This window comes from Myotis daubentonii, chromosome 10 (genome assembly GCF_963259705.1).
Source record: "Myotis daubentonii chromosome 10, mMyoDau2.1, whole genome shotgun sequence".
In the NCBI taxonomy this organism is placed as follows: Eukaryota; Metazoa; Chordata; class Mammalia; order Chiroptera; family Vespertilionidae; genus Myotis; species Myotis daubentonii.
Window position 1 is genome coordinate 43,699,681 of NC_081849.1, and position 16,131 is coordinate 43,715,811.

Consider the following 16,131-nt stretch of genomic DNA (forward strand, 5'->3'; position numbering starts at 1 on the left):
GGTCTCCTATCCCTAGGCACAGTGAATCTTTGTGGTCTTTCTTTTTCTGAAGTTTCAGGGCCAGCCAAGCCTCCACACCATCTGACCTGATCTTTCATCAGCTACTAAATGTATTCAGTCAGGTTATAGTTCAATGTTACCTGCTGGGCAACCATTCTTTCTCTTTAGAGACAATTTTACTATTTTGTCCTATAATCCTTTAAAAATGTTAAACCTCAACAGGCAATCTAAAGTACTGAGAAAAAAAGGGAGTTTACCTTCACCCCCAAAGATTTACAACATGGTGATCTTGAATTTCAAACATTCATCCTTCTTTAGCCTTCCCTCACCTGTCTCCAAAATATCCTGTGGGCAAAAGACTATTAAGCAGAAGAGCATTTTGTAAGGCAAGGGAGAACACTGGAAAGTGTTACTATTTGGATATGGGATAACAGTTTATTTTAGCCATAGTCAGTTCCCAGGACAATATGTCAGAAGCTCAAAAACATACATAAGATGAAAGTAAGGGTAAGAAAATCAAGAAGAGTCAGAAACTAGAAATGTGAAAGAAGTCACAATTCATGAACAGTGAAACCTAGAACATGGAGTCTGTTGGGGAACAGGTGTAGGCAAGAGCCAAGAGTCAGAGTAGGACGGGGGCTGACCCACTGGACATCCCAGAAGGCACTTTTCATGTCACTGTGTAAATGAATGATGCCTGCTAGAGTCTGACGTGCACATGCACGGTATATACAGAGGCCCTGGACATGCGAGGAACCTCAGAGGCCCAGACTGTCAAGAATAAAGGGACTGAAAGAAAAGGGCAAAACTGACAGGATAGGAGATGTGAGGCCACTGCATTAAAAGGACTCCAATAACCCAAATACTCTCTGTCTTAGGGAGCTTTTCTATAGTTCTGCCAAGATAGGGAACACATGACTGGCTATGACAGCAAACTGAAGCAGGTTACATACCTTGCTGATGTGTGGAGAGGTGGGTATGGAAGGTGGCAAATCCCAACAGGAAGGTTGTTTACAGTTAAGATTTATTTCATTCCAAGTTCCACACTTGACCTCCTGTGATGTCTCCAAAATCATACTCAGATTCAGCCTGATACACCACTGGGAAAAAACCTTCAGTGGCCAAGAAATAGTTGAGAAATGAGTAAAATGTATGTATTTAGTGAGAATTTATAGTTCTCAATAATTTATAATTAGTCATACATAAAAGGCTAATGTAGTTTATTTAAAGATAGTTATTTCATAACATTAATATTTTATGGAATATGCTTTAAGAACAGGCAATTACTGTCATGTGAAATAGCTACTTAATTCTCCTTCAGGACTGAGAATTTTTCTAAACATTTGGGTTTAGAAATACTGTACTCCTAACCAAACAAGATGAAAGAAAAAGAGATCAGGGTAAATGTATCAGTTGGGAAATGGCTTGGGCTACTGGAACTGAGGCTCAACTATAATAACTAGGATTCAACCTCTTTTTCCTGTCTTCTCTCTCTCTCTCTCTCTCTCTCTCTCTCTCTCTCTCTCTCTCTCTCTCACACACACACACACACACACACACACACACACACACACACACAATTCTAGAGGTATACAGTTTCAGGAATGATATGTGGTCCTACAACGTATTGAGGAACTTATACTCTTATCTCTTTATTCTGCCATCCTTTTCTCATGGAATCCATACTCAGAGTACATAAGAGGTGCCCGGAAGAAAAGGCAAGATGAGGCTTAAAAGCTTCTCTGCTGAGCTTTTTTTTTTTTTTTTAATTGAGTTAAAACTAACATACAGTGAAATGTACAAATCTTACATGTACAATTCAATGGGTGTATTGTATAACTAACCCCAATTAAGAGATAAAATATTTCTATAATGGTAGCAAATTACTTTGTCTTCTTGCACTCATTTTCAATCCTCATAGGCAGCCAACTGTCCTGATTGATTGCCATAGTTTAGTTTTACGTGTTCTTAAAATTCATATAAATGTACTCATTCAGAATGTTCTTGTCTCTGTGTGGGTTCTTTTATGTCAATGACTTTGAGATTTATCCATGTGGCAGCATATATTACTTGTTCTTTCTTCTATTTTTTTTAATTTTTGCTAAGCAGTATTCCAACGTATGAACATACCAGTGTTCACGCACTCTCCTGTGCTATTTCCAGCTTTAAGCTTTTGTGAATGAAGCTGCATAACTATTCTTGTACAAATCTCTTTGTGAAGACGTGTATAAACTTCTGTCCACTGAGAGGCCCGGGAACAGCAACATTCCAATAGTAATAAGCACACCTAGTGCCCAATTCTTGATTTTTAAATACTGCTCTTCACTAAAAGGGAACCAGAGCATCTTGGGGAAATGACCAATTCAAGGGGTGGAGTCAGACAAAGTAAAAGGTGAGCCTGGAATATGAAGTTTGTTTGTTTGCGTGTTTACTTACTTTATAAACAAAAATTTTTTAATGTATTTTTGAAGATCCATAAGTCAAGAAAGGAAGGAAGGGAGGGAGGGAGGGAGGGAGGGAGAGAGGGAGGGAGGGAGGAATTGATTAAAAATAGGGTATTTACATAGTCCCAAAGAATTTCCCCTATAAAAGATATTAGCTGTAAGTGAGAGAAAAAGAAACTTTAAAATTGAAAAACTGGTAGGAACCAACTTCATCAAGTGACTAAAGTGCACATTACCAGAAATTTGTATGGTAGGTAGAAAAATGCTTCCCCCCCCCCCACCCCCCCCCCACCCCCGCCAAGATGTACATCCTAATTCCCAAGCCTATGAATATGTTAGGAAAAAGGACTTCACAGATGTACTTAGATTAAGGATCTTGAGATGGGGAAGAATATCCTGGATTACCAGGTGATCCAATGTAATTACAGGATCCTTAAAAGTGGAAAAGGGCCCGGCCTGTGTGGCTCAGTGGTTGAGCATCAACCTATGAACCAGGTTACGGTTGTATTCCCAGTCAGGGCACATGCCCGGGTTTCAGACTCCCCAGTAGGGGGCGTGCAGGAGGCAGCCAATCAATGATTCTCGTCATTGACGTTTCTATCTCTCCCTCTCCCTTCCTCTCTGAAATCAGTAAAAATATATATATTTTTAAAAGTGGAAAAGGGAGGCAGGAGAAGGATTCAGAGAAGGAGATGTGACAAAAGCAGAGTTCAAACTGATGTGATCACTGGTTTTGAAGATGAAAGGGGACTATGTGTTGAGGAAGGTAGGCAGCTTCGAGAAGCTAAAAAGAGAGAAGCTAACGGATTCTCCCCTACAGCCTGCAGAAGGAATGCAGCCCTGCCTTCATTTTAACTTAGTGAACCCATTTCAGGCTTCCGATCTTCAGAATTTTAAGATAAATTTGTGTGGTTGGAATGCACTCAATGTGTAGTAATACAATGAGATTAATCAAAATCTGTGCCACCTGATAGGATACAATGTGAGGAACGTGGCATTATTTCTGTGGTATTTCTGACAAAGGCACAGAACCTACATTGACTCGCAAGGACACATTAGACAAACACAAACGATGGGACATTTTATAAAATAATCTGTAATCTTCATTAATGTCAAGTCATGAAAGTCAAGTGAAGACCAAGGAACTCTTTCATATTGAAGAAGACTAAAGAGAGATGAATATTAAATGCAACATTTGATTCTGGACTGGACTCTTTTTCTATAAAGAACGCATTGAGACAACTGGCAAGATTTAAATGAGATCTGAAGATAAGATAGTATAATATATTGATTATGATGATGTAGAAAATGTCATTGTAGGAAATACACACAAAAGTATTCATAGGTAATGGAGCATCATGTCAATAACTTATTCTCAAATGGTTTATAGCAAAAGTTAATTATACCATACTTGCAATTTTTCTCTAAATTTAAAGTTGATTCTATTTTGAATAAAAATAAAACAAAACTATCCTTGGCCTGGTAGCTCAGTTGGTTGAACATTGTCCTGTATGGCAAAAGAGTTGTGGATTAAATTCCCATCATACCCACATTGTGGGTTTGATCCCCGGCCCTAGTTTGGACATGTGCAGGAGGCAACAGACTGATGTTTCTCTCACACATTGATACTTCTCTCTCTCTCTCTCTCTCTCTCTCTCTCTCTCTCTCTCTCTCTCTCTCTCTCTCTCTCCAATAAAAACATATCCTCAGGTGAGGATTTTTTAAAAAAATAGGAAGAGAAACCTATATACATAGAATATTTAAGTCTCCAGAATCCTATGAATAAAAAAAAAAAAAAAAAACCTTTTAGTGTGAATTAATCTGCCCAAGGACAGGTAACTAGTAAGTAACAGCAGGTAACATTAAATAACAGATGCAAACTTCTGGCCCAGATTTACGAAGATTTTTCCCTGCAGGAGACAATTCTGTTACATTATGTTGGGTCATTTTAAATTGTCTAGTTCTGTGGTCGGCAAACTGCGGCTCGCGAGCCACATACAGCTTTTTGGCCCCTTGAGTGTGGCTCTTCCTAAGCCTTAGGAGTACCCTAATTAAGTTAATAACAATGTACCTACCTATATAGTTTAAGTTTAAAAAATTTGGCTCTCAAAAGAAATTTCAATCGTTGTACTGTTGATATTTGGCTCTGTTGACTAATAAGTTTGCCAACCACTGGTCTAGTTCATCTCAAATATTTCAGATGTTTCTGTCTTCAAAGTTGAGTTTAAATCTAATTTCTGGCCCTAACCGGTTTAGCTCAGTGGATAGAGCATCAGCCTGCAGACTCAAAGGTCCCAGGTTCAATTCCAGTCAAGGGCATGTACCTTAGTTGCAGGCACATCCCCAGTAGGGAGTGTGCAGGAAGCAGCTGATCGATGTTTCTCTCTCATGGATGTTTCTAACTCTCTATCCCTCTCCCTTCCTGTCTGTAAAAAATCAATAAAATATATACATAAAAAAAATCTAGTTTCTGATTCTATTTTCACTGTGTTATTCAAAGCAGGCTCATGGAGATCTTTGACCTCTTTGGGTGTAAGTTGTCCAAATCTAGTTCTCCAGTGATGGTCAGGTTCGGGAAGCCACCGCTTGCCAATACTGTCAGTGCACCAAGGAATGCGGAAGGCCAATGGACCTTGTGTGTTAGCAGGGCTGACACTAAGCACCTCATCTGTTGAGATAGTGGTGGCTCAAGGCAATTCCCTAACCTGATAATCCTTTTACTGTTTACCAAACTTTACCTTTGATATGCCTGTATGCATTGCTAAAGGGCAAATGTGTATTCAAATAAATAAATAGCGGACCAGGCCAGAAGTCCATGTGTCTCTTCAAGAAAGAGGCTCCACCTGGCTTCTAATGTCTTCTAAATTCATATTTCTTGTATAGTATTTTCATCTGTGCGCTGGCCCCTCCTTCAGATCCTGAACCCCGCTGTGAAGGTCGTGGCAGTTGGGAGAGGCTGGAAGTGGTGGGTAGGGAGGTGAGAGTTGATAAATAAAGGGGGGTACTCTTTCTCCTCAATTTAAATGTCTCTGCTTTTCAAAACATTTTCCTACCTTTCATTTCTCCTCAAATGAAAATCCAAAGTGAGGAATGGATACCAAAATGTTTGGGGAATGTAAAGAGTATTGTGAGAGAAAGAGAGAACCATTATATTTCTTTTTTCTCAACCTAAGAGTGTATAATGACATAGCCTGTATATCATTATATAATTTTTTCACATATTGTAAAAATTCATTTGCATTATGACTTTTCCATGTGAAGATTTAAAGTGCCAGTGTTTTCAGTATTTCCTGACTACATTATGCAAGATTGTGGTTCTAATTTAAAATCCTTTCATTTTTGTCAACAGCTCATCTAAGTACTGATAGCTCAAATAAGCAGCATATGCTCTTCATTCATTCTTGCTCCAAATAATTACTGGAGCAAGCAATTATTAGTTAGTAACTTGCCATTTGTCAGAAGGTATTTTTATTCATTTATTTAACTACCAAATCTTTAGTCTGGGGCTCATACTGAGATATTGTATCATAAGTACACTTTTGATTCACAGGCTCAATCTCCACCTTCCTCCCGCCTCTTCCGCAGTCCTCTATCTCTGCTGAACACTTTACTAGCTCTTTCCATTGCATTCTATTGCATCTCTGTTCAATTGTAAAAACACCTCACACCCTCAAATTTTTCTAAAAAAAAAGTCTTTTGGGTATAATAACAGTCAACATCTGGCTTTCCTCTTATGTTATCTGCAGCCATGAAACCCACTCTAATGAGATAATTCTTATTTTCTCCAATTCATATAAAAAAAAAGGTTAAGCCCTTCCTTACTTCCCACTGCCCTTCAGTTGTCCTCCTGCAGCTTCCCCTTTTGCCTTCCAGGCCTTCTGCCACCTACTGCTTATTCTTGTCTAGCCTGGCTTTCTAGGCTATATCGGCCTATGATTGATGGCGGTATATCAAAGGGGTCCAAGAGCCAACTGAAATAGCTTCCAGTCACCAAAGCTGGGACAATATGAGCAACAAAATAAAAAGTAGTAGTGGATTATAACCCAAAGTATATGATAAATGCCCATGAATCCCTATTAACACAAATAAATCATTGAATAAATTAATAAACAGGGAAGAAGAAATAGATCTACCATGCATAGTAATTCCAAATAATTTATGTAGATACTCCATCTTCCACTCTTTTTTTTTCTATCTTCCTTTTAAATAGGAATTGAGCATAGTGACTCCCTCCCAAAGAGTGTGTTGGGGGTATTGGCAGGAGGGTAGCGTTAGAGTGGAGAAACCTGACAAAAACTACCTCAGCCACAAGCTCAAGATTTGCATTAATTCTGGAAAGTCATGTGGATAGTATGTGCCTTTGATATGATATGATAAAACTGGCACTTCACCTCTGTGGTCTTTCTTCCCAAAATCCATAACTTAAGTCTAATCATAAGAAAAACATCAAATTACAATAGAGTGTGTCCTACAAAATATCTGATGGGTACTCCACAAAACAGTCCCAGTCATCAAAAACAAGGAAATGAGAAAAGGTCACAACCAAGAGGATTCTAAGGAGACATAACAACTAAATGTACTATGGTATCCTGATGGGATCCTGGGACAGAAGAAGTATGTTAGGTCAACACTACAGAAATCTAAATAAAGTACGGACTTTAGCTAATAATACTACATCAATATTAATTCATTAATTATAACAGACATACCATATTAATATAAAATGTTAATAACAAAGGATTACTGAATGTTACTTACTAGTTACCTGTACCTGGGCAAGTTAATTCACATTGTACCATCTTCTTAATTTTTATGTAAACTGAAAACTGCTCTTAAAAAATAATATTTTTTAAAAGACAGTTTTTGCTATGGAAGACAGTATGGAGTTTACTCAAAAAGTTAAAAATGGAACTCCCATTTGACCCAGTGATCCCACTTCTAGGAATATATCCCAAGAAACCAGAAACACCAATCAGAAAGGATATATGCATCCCTGTGTTCATAGCAGCACAATTCACCATAGCAAAGATCTGGAAACAGCCTAAGTGCCCATCAATGGATGAATGGATTAGAAAACTGTGGTACATCTACACGATGGAATACTACGCTGCTATAAAAAAGAAGGAATTCTTACCATTTGCAACGGCATGGATGGAACTGGAGAGCATTATGCTAAGTGAAATAAGCCAGTCAATGAAGGAAAAATACCACATGATCTCACTCATTTATGGATAATAAAGACCATTATAAACTGATGAACAAAAATAGATACAGAGGCAGAGCAGCATCGAACAGACTGTCAAACTACAGCGGGAAGGCTGGGGAGGGTTGGGGGGCAGGAGGGGTGGGTAAGAGATCAACCGAAGGACTTGTATGCATGCATATAAGCACAACCAATGGACATAAGACACTGGGGGATAGGGGAAGCCAGGGGAATGTCAAGAAGGGGAAAAAAAGGAGACATATATGATACCCTTTGTAATACTTTAAGCAATAAAACAAAATTTAAAAAAAATGCAAAAAAAATAAATAAAAATAAAAAATTTTTTTGGCTGTATCTAAGTTTGATTCCTAAGATGTGAGATATGGACTTGGTCAGAGACTTGCTAATATGAAACAACAGGAAGTTTAAAAAGTACCTGAAATCAAGTCTTGCCTTCTTTGCTGCACTTGGAGCACTGCTGCTATATGAACAAGCCAGTGCCAGACAGCTGAAGTGACAACATAAAGGAGAACTGAGCCACACCAGCCACCCACCTATCAACTAGACATGTGAGTGAGGCCATCCAATCCCAGCTGATTTCCAGCAGACTTCAGCTGCCTGAGTAAGCACAGGGGAAGCGGCAGAACTGACACTGCTGCCAGCCCCAACCCCAAACCCATTCAGTAACGAAGTGACAACTGTTTTTAAGATACTAAAGTTTGGGGTGTTTTGTTACACAACAAAGAAGCAAAAACTAACTGATATACCCCGCCCCCCCTACACCCCCCCCCCCCCCCCGCCCGCGCCGCCACCACCACTTTACTCCACACAAGTCACATTTCCAACTTTGTTTTCCAGAATTCCCCTAAGTGCCAAAATTGCATGGTGTGTTGTTTTGTTTTGTTTTTATTCCCTAGAAATTCTTTGCACTTTCTTGAATATTTCCTCCTGAAATTTTCCTCCCATCTCTACCTAAGGAAATGTCACTCATCCTCCCCTCCTACAGAAAGTGTCACATATAAAGAGGGGGAGAGCAATTGGTTCACCAGAGTCCCTCATGGGAAGTGCATGTGTCCTTAAGAAATGCCTTGGTGTGAACGGTAAGAGTCTGAAGGACATTGCATGGATCAGGATATAGGCTCCACTGTAGACACAGAAACCCAAAATATAAATGCAGTAAGAAGATTAAAGTTTCTCTCCCTAGCATGTAACATTCAGGACAGGCATAAGGATACCATTGTATCAGTCCATCTTGTTGCTCCACTATTCCTGTTGCCCTTATCTGCACAGTTCAAGGTTACTTGTTACCACCACATCCACATTCCAGCCAGATGGAAGAAGGAAAGTGAAAAGGAGAGAAGGGTCATTCCTTTAGGGAAAAAAACCAAATGTTGTACACATAAGTTCTGCTTATATCACATTGGCCAGAGTGATAGTCATTCAATTATATCTGGCTGCACAGGAGGTTAATAAAATGGAATGTTATCTTGGCACTCAAATATTCTATTATTACTATAAAAGAAGGGAAGAACAAATATGGAAAACAGTAGTAGTCTCTACCACAAGTAAGACTAAGTATACTAGCTAAAACACTATTTATAAGGCAAGAAGAGGAATTAGCTTTGTTCCTGATAGGAGGGAAAGAGAGCAGGAGAGGAGAGAAAGAATCCAGGAAAATGGTGGAAGCTATGACTCTTCTCTGAAGCCTTTAACTTTCTTATACAGCCTCTAAATTCTTGGAATGTGAAGCTCTGTGGTAACTAGTGAAAAAACTAGTGATTCTTTAAGGTAAAATAGAGTATATGCCTGGATGCAAGACTTAGAGGAAAAGAGTCATAATTGTGAAAAACACCGGAACCTAAGAAGACGATCAAAAGTTTTGAACATAACTGTACTTTGCAATTGGGCTTTTGATGCAATCTACATTGATTTCATAAGATAGGAGATAGGAGGCCCTAGCTGACACATGAGTACCACCACAGTTCCTTTCATTTTTATTTATTTATTTATTTATTTATTTATTTATTTATTTATTCTTATTATTAATTTTTAATCCTCACTTGAGGAAATTTTTCCCATTGATTTTTAGAGACTGGAAGGGAGAGAGAGAGACAGAGAGAAACACTGATGTGAGAGAGACACATTGATTGGTTGCCTCCCGCATGACTCCAACCAGGGCCAGGAGCCTGCAACCAAGGTACGTGCCCTTGACCCGAATCAGACCAGGGACCCTTCAAGTCCTCAGGCCAACGCTCTATCCACTGAGCCAAGCTAGGGCCACAGTTCCTTTTAAAATCTACAACTTTAAAAAAAACAACAACGGTGCTAGAGTCAGAATTATGCATAGTTAAAAAACATGGTTTCTTTTTTTAAAAAAGCAGTGTAGCGTTCCTAATTATGCTACTTATAGCAACTATAAAATTAGCAATTTGAGAGAACTTTCAGTTAGGCTTAAATTAACACAGTGTTAGTTTTAGCAACTGAAAATAGACATGAAGTATGAATCACTTTCTTAACTGAAATCTAGGCTAAATGTAACCATCACAGATTTTAAGAATTTCACCTAAATTTCTTCTCAGTCACATTTTGTGTACTGACACTGAGACATCAGTAAAGGAAACAGGGTGAAATGGCCAATTTCTGTCTTTTCAAGAGAGTCCAAATGGACCATAGTTTATAATGTTAGTGGAAATGATAGCACAGATGGACAACTGTGCACTTCTGATAGATTGCAATGTGCCTGATTACAAAATAATTCATTGCTGAATAGGCTCATCACTAGTATAAACTCTCATTGAGAAAGTTTATTTAGAACCAAATAAACCTAAACCAAGAGTCATTGAGAGAACCCTGAGTAAGCTTACACGTGCCACTTTTCATGGAAAGTGATTTTTCAGATGTTAACCAGGTATACCACAAGAAGGCCCTCGTAGAAGAAACTTCTTGTTGAACAGGTTAGTTCTGCCCTGCCTGTGTAAGTTGTAGGAGAACAAAAGTTGAAAATGTCTGGTCAACTAAGAAATGCAGAACATGACCCTGTCCTATTTGAGCTACTGGCAAGTATTTCAGTTTTCTGCCCAGATGTTCAGGCAACCTCTATGTTACTAATTGCTGACATGTAGAATTCAAAAATTTGTCTGAATATTTCACATTACTAGCAGTATAATAAATATGGGAATATCTATTACACTCAGACAATATTCCTTTTCTACACACACCGTGATTTGTAAGTGCTTATGTCAGTTATATTTTAAATATGTTGAAAGTAATATATAACAAAATTTTTCAGCTTCTAACAACAGAGAATCCCTTTATCTCCTGTGAGAGGATTCAACGTCTCTGGATTATGCCAATTACTACTTTGGTGCCTTGTTACCACAGTCTAATATCTCCATCGCTGGAAAGGACTCAGATGGATACTCCCCTTCCAGCCTTTGGGGACCCAGAGACATCTCTGTAGTCTTAGAGTTCACTCTGCTGAGTGCTTATTTTCCAGAAATACTGGTAACTTCCAGATTCCTGTTTTCTCCCATTTCCATTACCTATGGTACAATGTTGTAAACTGGAATTCCAGGCCTGGATAGATCTTCCAGACAAAAAATGAACAAGGAAACAGAGACTCTAACTGACACATTGGATCAGATGGATTTAAGTGACATTTATAGAACATTTCAACCCAAAGCTGCAAAATATATATTCTTCTCAAGTGCACATGGGTCAGTCTCAAAGATAGACCACATGTTAGGACAGAGAACAACAAGAAAAGCCCCGAGTAAGTAGAAGGAAGGAAATAATAAAGATTAGAGCAGAAATAAATAACATAGAGACTAAAAGAAGAATAAAAAAGGTCAATGGAACCAAGAGCTGGTTCTTTGAAAAGATAAACAAGATTAATAAACCTTTAGCCAGACTCATCAAGAAACAAAGAGAGAAGACCCAAATAATTAAAATCAGAAATGAAAGTGGTGAAGCAACAACTGACATCACAGAAATACAAAGGATTATAAGAAAATATTGCGAGCAACTATTTGCCAACAAGCTGGACAATGTGGATGAAATGGACAAATTCCTACGAAAATACAACCTTCCAAAACTGAATCAGGAAGAATCAGAAAACATGAATAGGCCAATAACAACTGAGGAAATTGAAGCAGTAATCAAAAAACTCGTAGCAAACAAAAGCCCTGGTCCAGATGGGTTACAGGGGAGTTTTTCCAAACATTCAAAGAAAAACTAACGCCTATCCTCCTCAAACTATTCCAAAAAATCCAAGAGGAAGGAACACTTCTAACCTCTTTTTATGAAGCCAGGATTATACTAACCCCGAAACCAGATGAAGACACTATAAAGAAAGAGAATTACAGGCCAATATCCCTGATGAATATAGATGCTAAAATCCTCAACAAAATTTAGCAAATTGGATCCAGCAATATATTTAAAAGATCCTACACCATGACCAAGTGGAATTTATTCCAGGGATGCAAGGCTGGTACAATATTTGCAAATCAATAAACATGATACACCACATAAACAAATTGAAAGACAAAAATCACATGATCATATCAATAGATGCAGAAAAAGCATTTGACACCCATTTTTGATAAAAACTCTCAGCAAAGTAGTAATAGAGGTATCATACCTCAACATAATAAAGGCCATATATGACAAACCTACAGCCAACATCACACTCAATAGGCAAAAACTAAAACCATTTCCCCTAAGAATAGGCACAACACACGGATGCCTGTTTTCACCACTGTTATTTAACATAATTATTTACAACATTATGTATGAGACATTGTATCATATATTTTCCTAAAATTGGTCAACAATGGTAAAACAACTTGGGTTCCTTCTCAGAGGAGATTATTATGAAAATTTATTACAGCTCAATATTAAGAGTGTTCTCAATATAGAATAACTAGAGGCCCGGTGCACAAAAATTTGTGCACTCGGAGGGGGGTCCCTCAGCCCGGCCTGTGCCTTCTCGCAGTCTGGAACCCCTTGGGGAATGTCTACCTGCTGGCTTAGGCCCGCTCCCTGGGGGATCAGACCTAAGCTGGCAGTCAGACATCCCTCTGGCAGCCCGAGAGTCTTCAGGGGATGTCCAGTTGCCAGCAAGGAGCTGCAGTCTGACATCCTTAGTGCTGCTGAGGAGGCAGGAGAGGCCCCCACCACCACCGCTGTGCTGGCAGCTGGCAGCCTGGCTTGTGGCTGAGAAGAGCTCCCCCTGTGGGAGCGCACTGACCATCAGGGGCAGCTCCTGCATTGAGCGTCTGCCCCCTGGTGGTCAGTGTGTGTCATAGTGACCAGTAATTCCCAGCCACTCTGCTGTTAGGGTCAATTTGCATATTATGCTTTTATTATATAGGATAAAGGCCTGGTGCATGGGTGGGGGCCAGCTGGTTTGCCCTGAAGGGTGTCACGGATCAGGGTAGGGGTCCCGCTTGGTTGCCTGGCCAGCCTGGGTGAGGGGCTAAGGGTCATTTTCAGGCTGGCCACACCCCCTTCAGGGTGTGGGTCCTCACTAGGGTGCCTGGCCAGCCTGGGTGAGGGGCTGATGGCTGTTTGCAGGCTGGTCACAGCCCCTTCAGGGTGGGGGTCCCCACTGGGGTGCCTGGCCAGCCTGGGTGAGGGGCTGATGGCTGTTTGCAGGCTGGTCACAGCCCCTTCAGGGTGGGGGTCCCCACTGGGGTGCATGGCCAGCCTGGGTGAGGGACTGATGGCTGTTTTCAGACTGGCTACGCCCCCTGGCGACCCAAGCTCTCCTTTTTTTCTTTTTTTCCTTTTTTATGGGATTTATTTATCTTCTATAATTGAAACTTTGTAGCCTTGAGCAGAGCCCAGGTCCTGCTGGAAGGCCCCTCCTTGAGCAGAGGCCAGGGCCAGCTGGAAGCAGGTATCTGGGATTTATTTATCTTCTATAATTGAAACTTTGTAGCCTTGAGCAGAGCCCAGGGTCAGCCAGAGCAGGCAGGAAGCTTGGCTTCCTCCATTGCCAGTGGCAACCCAAGCCTCCTGCTTGCTCCAGCTCCGTGGCCTCCACCATCTTAGTTGGGTTAATTTGCATACTTGCTCCTGATTGGCTTGTGGGCGTGGCTTGAGTGTAGTGGAGGGATGGTTAATTTGCATGTTTCTCTTTTATTATATAGGAGAATTCCATAGCAGATGGCTCTTTGGCAAAGGAAAAGAAAGAAAAGACTGAAGCATCATGTGAAAATGGACTCCTATTCAACAAAAATAAAGCTTATCTAGTTATTATGGAAACAGAGAAATGAGTTTTACCTTCAGACAATGGCTGTAATAGCTTTATATCTTAATGTACCAAGTTGAACCAACACAGATCAAAGTTCAGCATAAATGTAAACTCCTAGTAGGAAACATAAATAAACACAGAAAAAATACATTAGTGAAGCTGTGACACTAGAGCTACATATTTTCCTAGTCCTAGGTTTGCTAATATCAATATAATACTGCTTCAAAAGCTACAATTATAAAATATGATTATATATAATAATAGTATTCTCACGTCTGAACAGATGGCTCATAGAAACTGTGCTTTCCTAATGCTGTTTTTCTTAATTTCATTAAATTAAAAATTTTATGTCTACACTTGGTCTTCACTCAGTCTGCCTACTTAGGATATAGTCATTATAACAAAGTTATTATGCTCTAAAATTTAATTTAATATGGTTATATTTAATATAAGGTAGAAATATTTAAATTAGGTTGCTGTTAAAAGACTAGTTTACCATTTCAGCTAATTTGGGGAGAAGAATATCTTGTTTGATCAACAGTGCTTTCTGTTGAGCTTGGATTTTAACTCTAACAATTCCAGGTTAGAGCTAAAGACCTTTAGCTCGTATGTTTTTGTTTATGTGCAGCTTGCATGTACATTAAGAATATCTAGTGAACCCCAGTAGAAGGTGATTCCTCAAGTAAGAGGCCATATAATTTCTCTAGGGCATAAAACACTTTGCCTAGAAAATTATTTCCTTCCTGCTTTTCATTCTTTGTAGTTATGATATGTAAGGACAAATAATATCTGACATTTTGAGCATTCACTACTTGTAAGGTATTGTTCAAAGTGCTTTGATTAAGCAAGACTAATGAACATTGGTCCATCATTCCTAATATTTGCAATTTAGATTAATCTGATGATACTAATTGATTCATATTTTGTCTTAACCCCTCATTAAACTACTAATCATGAGCAAGTTTTATGGACAATTAAAATAATTTAGTAAATTGGCACTCTAACCAAGAGTTTTGTACAAAGACCCATTGAAAAACACTAATGTAAGCTCCTCCCATTCCTCCACTAGAATATATGGGCCTTGAGGGCAGGGACTTTGTTTCTCTGCCATCTTCCCTGCCTAGAAAAGTGCTCAGCACAAAGTTCATGCTTAGGAAGATCTATTGAATGAGAGGAATGACTATCACAAATGTGCAAACTTCTGAAAGCAATAAAGGTTACATAGGCTCCCGTTTCTTTGTTCCTGCATATTCTTCTCAAGGGAATTAGATGAAACACTGCATAAAAGAGGAGATTAATCAATGACAAGTCTTTAAATGCCAGTAGACCTTCCAAATTTGGATTTCAAAGCATCATCTCTTTGGTTTTATTATTGTTGAATCTGGTCATTGGTCTACTATAGTATATCACTAACAAATTCAAGCCACAGAATACCCAACTGTTGTTGAAGCTACTACTCTGGAAATAAAAGAACAAACAAAACAAAAACCTTGCTGAATAGGGACATCTGCTGGTTAAAATGTAATGTTTCTACCCTTAAAATACAGATGAACAAAGAGATGTGGGCAATAAAGTTGAGAGTAACACCAAGAACATGTGACATTGTGTTAAAATAACCTCTTTCCACTAGTAGTAATAAAAGGTCACATTTGCTTGTTTTACTCCAGAGTTGCTCAAATAGTGACACTATCTGAAAAAATAATTAAGCTCTCCTATAGTCAGTAACTATTGCCACAGAATAGAAATTATCTTCTGATTTAAGATACTTGATTATCTTTTATCTCAATAGACATTTAAGTGTCTGCTAAGTCAAGGTACTGTGCCATATTCTGGCAAAGTGAAACTATAAGACAAAGCAGAGGTGGCAGACGGTCCAGCCATCTCTGGCATGTGCTAATCTCCATCCTTAGAGGAGTGGATTTAAACTCAATTAATGTCTGTGAGGGACTGAGCCTACCACTTACCAATACTGTGTCCTTACCATTTTATAAATATTACTAGGGGCCCAGTGCATGAATTTGGGCACCTTAAAAGGAACTGTGGGCCACGAGGCTGTGGTGGGCACAGGGGCAGGTCTCAGCCCATCCTCTGCGCCCCTGCCCACACCTCCTGCCACAACTCCCAATCCCTTCTTTGCTGGCAGCCTGGCTCCTGCTGCTGTCGCTCCCATGCACTGACAGTGCCAGAGCCACTGCTCACACCCACTGCCAGCATTGGCCCCACTCACA

At 39.4% G+C, this 16,131-nt stretch overlaps 1 long non-coding RNA gene across 1 annotated transcript; it reads right to left on the bottom strand.

Moving 5' to 3' along the window:
- Window positions 1–257: 257 nt before the first annotated feature.
- On the bottom strand, window positions 258–14,017 carry LOC132211485 (uncharacterized). The gene is made up of 3 exons (XR_009447456.1): window positions 13,933–14,017; window positions 954–1,112; window positions 258–345 (listed from the first exon to the last, which is right to left on the bottom strand). It is a non-coding gene; the product is annotated as an uncharacterized LOC132211485 (long non-coding RNA).
- Window positions 14,018–16,131: the final 2,114 nt, after the last annotated feature.